Source organism: Prionailurus viverrinus, chromosome E3 (genome assembly GCF_022837055.1).
Source record: "Prionailurus viverrinus isolate Anna chromosome E3, UM_Priviv_1.0, whole genome shotgun sequence".
In the NCBI taxonomy this organism is placed as follows: Eukaryota; Metazoa; Chordata; class Mammalia; order Carnivora; family Felidae; genus Prionailurus; species Prionailurus viverrinus.
Genome location: NC_062576.1, coordinates 25000303 through 25012744, shown reverse-complemented (window position 1 = coordinate 25012744; position 12442 = coordinate 25000303). Strand labels below are relative to the sequence as shown.

Genomic DNA, 12442 nt, shown 5'->3' with positions numbered 1-12442 from the left:
TACTGAAAATTTGAACTACAGGATAGCTTCCAATAGAGATCTTTTCAGCCTTACATCATTCTGGTGTCTTGTTTTGCTAGTATGGAGGAATGTGATGCCCTCTGTACCAGGCTGGCCATCATGGTGAAGGGAAAATTCATGTGCCTGGGCAGCCCTCAGCATCTCAAGAACAAGTGCAGCAGTATTTACATACTGAAGGCTAAGGTCAAGATTGATACAGATGAGAATAAATTAGAGAATTTTAAACAATATATTGCAGCATTTTTCCCAGGAAAATTAAGTTGGCTAGGCTAACTTTGTTAGACATGTGTTAAATCATATTAGTTGTTCTCACCATCCATATGGTGTGTGTCTCCAATAACTGTTTCTTGTGAGTGATTGATATTTATTGATACTCCACATTGAGATCCTTTTGAATGTTTGTTCTTATAAAACTATTGTATCCAGTTGTGTTAAGAACTTTTCACACACAAAAAAAACACAGAAGTACAGTTGACCCTTGAACAACATGGGTTTGAATGGCATGGGTCAACTTATACATGGATTTTCTTTTCAGTAAGTACAGTATAGTACTATAAGTGTATTTTTTCTTGCTTATAGTTTTCTTAATAACATTTTCTTTTCTCTAGCTTACTTTATTGTAATAATACAACATATAATACATATAACATACAAAACATATGTTAATTTACTATGTTATCAGTAAGGGTTCTGGTCAACAGTAGTCTATTAGTGGAGGACCTGGGGAAGATGGCCGCGTAGGAGGACTCTGGGCTCACCGCGTCCTGCTGATCACTCAGATTCCACCTACACCTGCCTAAATAACCCAGAAAACTGCCAGAAGACTAGCAGAATGGACTCTCTGGAGCCAAGTGCAGATGAGAGGCCCACGGAAGAGGGTAGGAAGGGCAGAGAAGCGGCGTGCGGTATAGGGACTGGTGGGAGGGAGCCAGGGCAGAGGGGCAGCCCGCTGGCCAAGCAGAGCCCCCGAATCTGGCTGGCAAAAGCGGAGGAGCCAGATGGAGTGTGTTCTGACAGCAAGCAGGACTTAACGTCTGGAAGGTTATAAGCTATCAGCTCTGCTTGGAGAACGGGAGGGCTGGAGGACAATGGGAGGGAGAGTTGCTGAGCCCCGGGACGACAGAGTTCAGTTTGGTGGGGAACAAAGGTGCTTGCCAGCGCCATATCCCTCACCCATGCCTCAACCAAAATCCCAAAGGGAACCAGTTCCTGCCAGGGAACTTGATTGCACCGCGAAAACACCCAACGCTGTGCTTCTGCGGATCCACCCCTCCAGCGGCGGGTCTGACTCCCTCCCGCTGCCACAGGGCCCTTCCCGAAGCAGATCACCAAAGGAGAAGCGAGCTGAGCCTGCCCCTCCCGCCCCCATGCACCTTGCCTATCTACCTCAGCTAATACACCAGATCCCCAGCACCACAAGCCCGGCAGTGTGCAAGTAGCCCAGACGGGCCGCCAACCCACAGTGAATCCTGCCCCTAGGAGAGGGGAAGAGAAGGCACACACCAGTCTGACTGTGGCCCCAGTGGTGGGCTGGGGGCAGACATCAGGTCTGACTGTGGCCCCACCCACCAACTCCAGTTATTCAAGACAGCACAGGGGAAGTGCCCTGCAGGGCCGCACTACTCCTGGGACTATCCAAAATGATGAAACGGAAGAATTCACCCCCAAAGAATCTCCAGGAAATAACAACAGCTAAAGAACTGATCAAAAGGGATTTAAACAGTATAACAGAAAGTGAATTTAGAATAATAGTAATAAAATTAATCGCTGGGCTTGAAAACAGTATAGAGGACAGCAGAGAATCTATTGCTACAGAGATCAAGGGACTAAGGAATAGTCAGGAGGAGCTAAATAATGGTATAAACAAGCTGCAAAATAAAATGGAGACAACCACGGCTCGGATTGAAAAGGCAGAAGAGAGAATAGGTGAACTACAAGATAAAATTATGGAAAAAGAGGAAGCTGAGAAAAAGATAAAAAAATCCAGGAGTATGAGGGGAGAATTAGAAAACTAAGTGATGCACTAAAGAGAAATAATCTATGCATAATTGGTATTCCAGAGGAGGAAGAGAGAAGGAAAGGTGATGAAAGTGTACTTGAAGAAATAATAGCTGAGAACTTCCCTGATCTAGGAAAGGAAAAAGACATTGAAATCCAAGAGGCACAGAGAACTCCCTTCAGATGTAACTTGAATCAATCTTCTGCATGACATATCATAGTGAAACTGGCAAAATACAAGGATAAAGAGAACATTCTGAAAGCAGCAAGGGATAAACGTGCTCTAACATATAAAGGGAGACCTATAAGACTCATGACTGATCTCCTAAAAGTTGGCAGGCCAGAAAGGAATGGCAGGAAATCTTCAATGTGATGAACAGAAAAAATATGCAGCCAAGAATCCTTTATCCAGCAAGTCTGTCATTTAGAATAGAAGGAGAGATAAAGGTCTTCCCAAACAAAGAAAAACTGAAGGAATTCGTCACCACTAAACCAGCCCTACAAGAGATCCTAAGGGGGATCCTGTGAGAGAAAGTACCAGAGACATCGCTACAACCATAAAACCTACAGACATCACAATGACTTTAAACCCATATCTTTCTATAATAACACTGAATGTAAATGGACTAAATGCGCCAACCAAAAGACATAGGGTATCAGAATGGATAAAAAAACAAGACCCATCTATTTGCTGTCTACAAGAGACTCATTTTAGACCTGAGAACACCTTCAGAGTGAGAGCAAGGGGATGGAGAACTATTTATCATGCCACTGGAAGTCAAAAGAAAGCTGGAGTAGCCATACTTATGTCAGACAAACTAGACTTTAAATTAAAGGCTGTAACAAGGATTGCGGCAAGATGGCGGCTTAGGAGGACGCTGGGCTCACCGCACGTCCTGCTGATCACTTAGATTCCATCTACACCTGCCTAAATAACCCAGAAAACCACCAGAGGATTAGCAGAACGGAGTCGCCGGAGCCAAATGCAGACGAGAGGCCCACGGAAGAGGGTAGGAAGGGCGGCGAGGCGGTGCGCGCTCCACGGACTGGCGGGAGGGAGCCGGGGCGGAGGGGCGGCTCGCAGGCCAAGCAGAGCCCCTGAGTCTGGCTTGCAAAAGCGGAGGGGCCGGGTGGGCTGTGTTCCGACAGCAAGCGCGACTTAGCGTCTGGGAGGTCATAAATTAACAGCTCTGCTCAGAAAGCGGGAAGGCTGGAGGACAAAGGGAGGGAGAGCTGCTGAGCCCCCTGACAACAGAGCTCAGTTTGGTGGGGAACAAAGGCGCTCGCCAGCGCCATTTCCCCTGCCCATCCCCCAGCCGAAATCCCAAAGGGAACCGGTTCCTGCCAGGGAACTTGCTCACTCCGCGCAAACACCCAACTCTGCGCTTCGGCGGAGCCAAACCTCCGGCAGCGGATCTGACTCCCTCCCGCTGCCACAGGGCCCCTCCTGAAGTGGATCACCTAAGGAGAAGCGATCTAAGCCTGCCCCTCCTGCCCCCGAGCACCTTGCCTACCCACCCCAGCTAATACGCCAGATCCCCAGCATCACAAGCCTGGCAGGGTGCAAGTAGCCCAGACGAGCCACACCACCTCACAGTGAATCCCACCCCTAGGAGAGGGGAAGAGAAGGCACACACCAGTCTGACTGTGGCCCCAGCGGTGGGCTGGGGGCAGACATCAGGTCTGACTGCGGCCCCGCCCACCAACTCCAGTTATACACCACAGCACAGGGGAAGTGCCCTGCAGGTCCTCACCACGCCAGGGACTATCCAAAATGACCAAGCGGAAGAACTCCCCTCAGAAGAATCTCCAGGAAATAACAACAGCTAATGAGCTGATCAAAAAGGATTTAAATAATATAACAGAAAGTGAATTTAGAATAATAGTCATAAAATTAATCGCTGGGCTTGAAAACAGTATACAGGACAGCAGAGAATCTCTTGCTACAGAGATCAAGGGACTAAGGAACAGTCACGAGGAGCTGAAAAACGCTTTAAATGAAATGCATAACAAAATGGAAACCACCACAGCCCGGCTTGAAGAGGCAGAAGAAAGAATAGGTGAACTAGAAGATAAAGTTATGGAAAAAGAGGAAGCTGAGAAAAAGAGAGATAAAAAAATCCAGGAGTATGAGGGGAAAATTAGAGAACTAAGTGATACACTAAAAAGAAATAATATACGCATAATTGGTATCCCAGAGGAGGAAGAGAGAGGGAAAGGTGCTGAAGGGGTACTTGAAGAAATAATAGCTGAGAACTTCCCTGAACTGGGGAAGGAAAAAGGCATTGAAATCCAAGAGGCACAGAGAACTCCCTTCAGACGTAACTTGAATCGATCTTCTGCACGACATATCATAGTGAAACTGACAAAATACAAGGATAAAGAGAAAATTCTGAAAGCAGCAAGGGGTAAACGTGCCCTCACATATAAAGGGAGACCTATAAGACTCGTGACTGATCTCTCTTTTGAAACTTGGCAGGCCAGAAAGAATTGGCACGAGATTTTCAGGGTGCTAGACAGAAAAAATATGCAGCCAAGAATCCTTTATCCAGCAAGTCTGTCATTTAGAATAGAAGGAGAGATAAAGGTCTTCCCAAACAAACAAAAACTGAAGGAATTTGTCACCACTAAACCAGCCCTACAAGAGATCCTAAGGGGGACCCTGTGAGACAAAGTCCCAGAGACATCACTATAAGCATAAAACATACAGACATCACAATGACTCTAAACCCGTATCTTTCTATAATAACACTGAATGTAAATGGATTAAATGCGCCAACCAAAAGACATAGGGTATCAGAATGGATAAGAAAACAAGACCCATCTATTTGCTGTCTACAAGAGACTCATTTTAGACCTGAGGACACCTTTAGATTGAGAGTGAGGGGATGGAGAACTATTTATCATGCGACTGGAAGCCAAAAGAAAGCTGGAGTAGCCATACTTATATCAGACAAACTAGACTTTAAATTAAAGGCTGTAACAAGAGATGAAGAAGGACATTATATAATAGTTACAGGGTCTATCCATCAGGAAGAGCTAACAATTATAAATGTCTATGCGCCGAATACCGGAGCCCCCAAATATATAAAACAATTACTCATAAACATAAGCAACCTTATCGATAAGAATGTGGTAATTGCAGGGGACTTTAACACCCCACTTACAGAAATGGATAGATCATCTAGACACACGGTCAATAAAGAAACAAGGGCCCTGAATGACACATTGGATCAGATGGACTTGACAGATATATTTAGAACTCTGCATCCCAAAGCAACAGAATATACTTTCTTCTCAAGTGCACATGGAACATTCTCCAAGATAGATCATATACTGGGTCACAAAACAGCCCTTCATAAGTTTACAAGAATTGAAATTATACCATGCTTACTTTCAGACCACAATGCTATGAAGCTTGAAATCAACCACAGAAAAAAGTCTGGAAAACTTCCAAAAGCATGGAGGTTAAAGAACACCCTACTAACGAATGAGTGGGTCAACCAGGCAATTAGAGAAGAAATTAAAAAATATATGGAAACAAACGAAAATGAAAATACAACAATCCAAACGCTTTGGGACGCAGCAAAGGCAGTCCTGAGAGGAAAATACATTGCAATCCAGGCCTATCTCAAGAAACAAGAAAAATCCCAAATACAAAATCTAACAGCACACCTAAAGGAACTAGAAGCAGAACAGCAAAGGCAGCCTAAGCCCAGCAGAAGAAGAGAAATAATAAAGATCAGAGCAGACATGAACAATGTAGAATCTAAAAAAACTGTAGAGCAGATCAACGAAACCAAGAGTTGGTTTTTTGAAAAAATAAACAAAATTGACAAACCTCTAGCCAGGCTTCTCAAAAAGAAAAGGGAGATGACCCAAATAGATAAAATCATGAATGAAAATGGAATTATTACAACCAATCCCTCAGAGATACAAACAATTATCAGGGAATACTATGAAAACTTATATTCCAACAAATTGGACAACCTGGAAGAAATGGACAAATTCCTGAACACCCACACGCTTCCAAAACTCAATCAGGAGGAAATAGAAAGCTTGAATAGACCCATAACCAGCGAAGAAATTGAATCGGTTATCAAAAATCTCCCAACAAATAAGAGTCCAGGACCAGATGGCTTCCCAGGGGAGTTCTACCAGACGTTTAAAGCAGAGATAATACCTATCCTTCTCAAGCTATTCCAAGAAATAGAAAGGGAAGGAAAACTTCCAGACTCATTCTATGAAGCCAGTATTACTTTGATTCCTAAACCAGACAGAGACCCAGTAAAAAAAGAGAACTACAGGCCAATATCCCTGATGAATATGGATGCAAAAATTCTCAATAAGATACTAGCAAATCGAATTCAACTGCATATAAAAAGAATTATTCACCATGATCAAGTGGGATTCATTCCTGGGATGCAGGGCTGGTTCAACATTCGCAAATCAATCAACGTGATACATCACATTAACAAAAAAAGAGAGAAGAACCATATGATCCTGTCAATCGATGCAGAAAAGGCCTTCGACAAAATCCAGCACCCTTTCTTAATAAAAACCCTTGAGAAAGTCAGGATAGAAGGAACATACTTAAAGATCATAAAAGCCATTTATGAAAAGCCCACAGCTAACATCATCCTCAACGGGGAAAAACTGAAAGCTTTTTCCCTGAGATCAGGAACACGACAAGGATGCCCACTCACCGCTGCTGTTTAACATAGTGCTGGAAGTTCTAGCCTCAGCAATCAGACAACAAAAGGAAATCAAAGGCATCAAACTTGGCAAAGATGAAGTCAAGCTTTCGCTTTTTGCAGATGACATGATACTATACATGGAAAATCCGATAGACTCCACCAAAAGTCTGCTAGAACTGATACAGGAATTCAGCAAAGTTGCAGGATACAAAATCAATGTACAGAAATCAGTTGCATTCTTATACACTAACAATGAAGCAACAGAAAGACAAATAAAGAAACTGATCCCATTCACAATTGCACCAAGAAGCATAAAATACCTAGGAATAAATCTAACCAAAGATGTAAAGGATCTGTATGCTGAAAACTATAGAAAGCTTATGAAGGAAATTGAAGAAGATTTAAAGAAATGGAAAGACATTCCCTGCTCATGGATTGGAAAAATAAATATTGTCAAAATGTCAATACTACCCAAAGCTATCTACACATTCAATGCAATCCCAATCAAAATTGCACCAGCATTCTTCTCAAAACTAGAACAAGCAATCCTAAAATTCATATGGAACCACAAAAGGCCCCGAATAGCCAAAGTAATTTTGAAGAAGAAGACCAAAGCAGGAGGCATCACAATCCCAGACTTTAGCCTCTACTACAAAGCTGTCATCATCAAGACAGCATGGTATTGGCACCAAAACAGACACATAGACCAATGGAATAGAATAGAAACCCCAGAACTAGACCCACAAACGTATGGCCAACTCATCTTTGACAAAGCAGGAAAGAACATCCAATGGAAAAAAGACAGCCTCTTTAACAAATGGTGCTGGGAGAACTGGACAGCAACATGCAGAAGGTTGAAACTAGACCACTTTCTCACACCATTCACAAAAATAAACTCAAAATGGATAAAGGACCTAAATGTGAGACAGGAAACCATCAAAACCTTAGAGGAGAAAGCAGGAAAAGACCTCTCTGACCTCAGCCGTAGCAATCTCTTACTCGACACATCCCCAAAGGCAAAGGAATTAAAAGCAAAAGTGAATTACTGGGACCTTATGAAGATAAAAAGCTTCTGCACAGCAAAGGAAACAACCAACAAAACTAAAAGGCAACCAACAGAATGGGAGAAGATATTTGCAAATGACATATCGGACAAAGGGCTAGTATCCAAAATCTATAAAGAGCTCACCAAACTCCACACCCAAAAAACAAATAACCCAGTGAAGAAATGGGCAGAAAACATGAATAGACACTTCTCTAAAGAAGACATCCGGATGGCCAACAGGCACATGAAAAGATGTTCAGCGTCGCTCCTTACCAGGGAAATACAAATCAAAACCACACTCAGGTATCACCTCACGCCAGTCAGAGTGGCCAAAATGAACAAATCAGGAGACTATAGATGCTGGAGAGGATGTGGAGAAACGGGAACACTCTTGCACTGTTGGTGGGAATGCAAATTGGTGCAGCCGCTCTGGAAAGCAGTGTGGAGGTTCCTCAGAAAATTAAAAATAGACCTACCCTATGACCCAGCAATAGCACTGCTAGGAATTTATCCAAGGGATACAGGAGCACTGATGCATAGGGCCACTTGTACCCCAATGTTCATAGCAGCACTCTCAACAATAGCCAAATTATGGAAAGAGCCTAAATGTCCATCAACTGATGAATGGATAAAGAAATTGTGGTTTATATACACAATGGAATATTACGTGGCAATGAGAAAAAATGAAATATGGCCTTTTGTAGCAACGTGGATGGAACTGGAGAGTGTGATGCTAAGTGAAATAAGCCATACAGAGAAAGACAGATACCATATGGTTTCACTCTTATGTGGATCCTGAGAAACTTAACAGGAACCCATGGGGGAGGGGAAGGAAAAAAAAAAAGAGGTTAGAATGGGAGAGAGACAAAGCATAAGAGACTGTTAAAAACTGAGAACAAACTGAGGGTTGATGGGGGGTGGGAGGGAGGAGAGGGTGGGTGATGGGAATTGAGGAGGGCACCTTTTGGGATGAGCACCGGGTGTTGTATGGAAACCAATTTGTCAATAAATTTCAGAAAAAAAAAATAAAAAAAAAAATAAAGGCTGTAACAAGAGATGAAGAAGGGCATTATAAAATAATTACAGGGTCTATCCATCAGGAAGAGCTAACAATTATAAATGTCTATGCCCCGAATACGAAAGCCCCCAAATATATAAAACAATTACTCATAAACATAAGCAACCTTATTGAGAAGAATGTGGTAATTGCAGGGGACTTTAACACTCCACTTACAGAAATGGACAGATCATCTAGACACACGGTCAATAAAGAAACAAGGGCCCTGAATGAGACATTGGATCAGATGGACTTGACAGATATATTTAGAACTCTGCATCCCAAAGCAACAGAATATACTTTCTTTTCGAGTGTACATGGACATTCTCCAAGATAGATCACATACTGGGTCACAAAACAGCCCTTCATAAGTATACAAGAATTCAGATCATACCATGCATACTTTAGGACCACAATGCTGTGAAACTTGAAGTCACCCACAGGAAAAAGTCTGGAAAACCACCAAAAGCATGCAGGTTAAAGAACACCCTACTAAAGAACCAATGGTCAACCAGGCAATTAGAGAAGAAATTAAAAAATATATGGAAACAAACGAAAATGAAAATACAACAATCCAAATGCTTTGGGATGCAGCAAAGGCAGTCCTGAGAGGAAAGTACATTGCAATCCAGGCCTATCTCAAGAAACAAGAAAAATCCCAAATACAAAATCTAACAGCACACCTAAAGGAAACAGAAGCAGAGCAGCAAAGGCAGCCTAAACCCAGCAGAAGAAGAGAAATAATAAAGATCAGAGCAGAAATAAACAATGTAGAATCTAAAAAAACTGTAGAGCAGATCAACGAAACCAAGAGTTGGTTTTTTGAAAAAATAAACAAAATTGATAAACCTCTAGCCAGGCTTCTCAAAAAGCAAAGGGAGATGACCCAAATAGATAAAATCAGGAATGATAATGGAATTAGTACAACCAATCCCTCAGAGATACAAGCAATTATCAGGGAATACTAAAAAAAATTACATGCCAACAAACTGGACAACCTGGAAGAAATGGACAAATTCCTAAACACCCACACACTTCCCAAACTCAATCAGGAGGAAATAGAAAGCTTGAACAGACCCATAACCAGCGAAGAAATTGAATCAGTTATCAAAAATCTCCCAACAAATGAGTCCAGGCCCAGATGGCTTCCCAGGGGAGTTCTACCAGACGTTGAAAGCAGAGATAATACCTATCCTTCTCAAGCTATTCCAAAAAAACAGAAAGGGAAGGAAAACTTCCAGACTCATTCTATGAAGCCAGTATTACTTTGATTCCTAAACCAGACAGAGACCCAGTAAAAAAAGAGAACTACAGGCCAATATCCCTGATGAATATGGATGCAAAAATTCTCAATAAGATACTAGCAAATCGAATTCAACAGCTTATAAAAAGAATTATTCACCACGATCAAATGGGATTCATTCCTGGGTTGCAGGGTTGGTTCAGCATTCGCAAATCAATCAACGTGATACATCAAATTAATAAAAGAAAAGATAAGAACCATATGATCCTGTCAATCGATGCAGAAAAGGCATTTGACAAAGCTCAGCACCCTTTCTTAATAAAAACCCTTCAGAACGTCGGGATAGAAGGAACATACTTAAACATCATAAAAGCCATTTATGAAAAGCCCACAGCTAACATCATCCTCAATGGGGAAAAACTGAGAGCTTTTTCCCTGAGATCAGGAACACGACAGGGATGTCCACTCTCACCGCTGTTGTTTAACATAGTGTTGGACGTGCTAGCATCAGCAATCAGACAACAAAAGGAAATCAAAGCATCAAAATTGGCAAAGATGAAGTCAAGCTTTCACTTTTTGCAGATGACATGATATTATACATGGAAAATCCGATAGACTCCACTGAAAGTCTGCTAGAACTGATACATGAATTCAACAGAGTTGCAGGATACAAAATCAATGTACAGAAATCAGTCGCATTCTTATACACTAATAATGAAGCAACAGAAAGACAAATAAAGAAACTGATCCCATTCACAATTGCACCAAGAAGCATAAAATACCTAGGGATAAATCTAACCAAAATGTACAGAATCTGTATGCTGAAAACTATAGAAAGCTTAGGAAGTAAATTGAAGAATATATAAAGAAATGGAAAAACATTCCATGCTCATGGATTGGGAGAATAAATATTGTTAAAATGTCAATACTACCCAAAGCTATCTACACATTCAATACAATCCCAATCAAAATTGCACCAGCATTCTTCTCAAAACTAGAACAAGCAATCCTAAAATTCATATGGAACCACAAAAGGCCCCGAATAGCCAAAGTAATTTTGAAGAAGACCAAAGCAGGAGGCATCACAACCCCAGACTTTAGCCTCTGCTACAAAGCTGTCATCATCAAGACAGCATGGTATGGGCACAAAAACAGACACATAGACCAATGGAATAGAATAGAAACCCCAGAACTAGACCCACAAACGTATGGCCAACTCATCTTTGACAAAGCAGGAAAGAACATCCAATGGAAAAAAGACAGTCTCTTTAACAAATGGTGCTGGGAGAACTGGACAGCAACATGCAGAAGGTTGAAACTAGACCACTTTCTCACACCATTCACAGAAATAAACTCAAAATGGATAAAGGTCCTGACTGTGAGACAGGAAACCATCAAAACCCTAGAGGAGAAAGCAGGAAATGACCTCTCTGACCTCGGCCATAGCAATTTCTTACTTGACACATCCCCAAAGGCACGGAAATTAAAAGCAAAAATGAACTACTGGGACCTAGTGAAGGTAAAAAACTTCTGCACTGCAAAGGAAACAATCAACAAAACTAAAAGGCAACCAACGGAATGGGAAAAGATATTTGCAAATGACATATCGGACAAAGGCCTAGTATCCAAAATCTATAAAGAGCTCACCAAACTCCATATCCGAAAAACAAATAACCCAGTGAAGAAATGGGCAGAAAACATGAATAGACACTTCTCTAAAGAAGACATCCGGATGGCCAACAGGCACATGAAAAGATGCTCAACGTCGCTCCTCATCAGGGAAATACAAATCAAAACCACACTCAGATATCACCTCACGCCAGTCAGAGTGGCCAAAATGAACAAATCAGGAGACTATAGATGCTGGAGAGGATGTGGAGAAATGGGAATCCTATTGCACTGTTGGTGGGAATGCAAACTGGTGCAGCCACTCTGGAAAACAGTGTGTAGGTTCCTCAAAAAATTAAAAATAGACCTACCCTATGACCCAGCAGTAGCACTGGTAGGAATTTACCCAACGGATACAGGAGTACTGATGCATAGGGGCACTTGTACCCCAATGTTTACAGCAACACTCTCAACAATAGCCAAATTATGGAAAGAGCCTAAATGTCCATCAACTGATGAATGGATAAAGAAATTGTGGTTTATATACACAACGGAGTACTACGTGGCAATGAGAAAGAATGAAATATGGCCCTTTGTAGCAACGTGGATGGAACAGGAGAGTGTGATGCTAAGTGAAATAAGCCATACAGAGAAAGACAGATACCATATGTTTTCACTCTTATGTGGATCCTGAGAAACTTAACAGAAAACCATGGGGGAGGTGAAGGGAAAAAAAAAGAGGTTAGATTGGGAGAGAGCCAAAGCATAAGAGA

General features: G+C 41.9%; 1 protein-coding gene across 1 annotated transcript in view; it reads left to right on the top strand.

Moving 5' to 3' along the window:
• Nucleotides 1-12442, top strand: part of LOC125154203 (phospholipid-transporting ATPase ABCA3-like) — a 304058-nt gene that overhangs the window by 94346 nt on the left and 197270 nt on the right. The gene's annotated exons all lie outside the window — the stretch shown is intronic.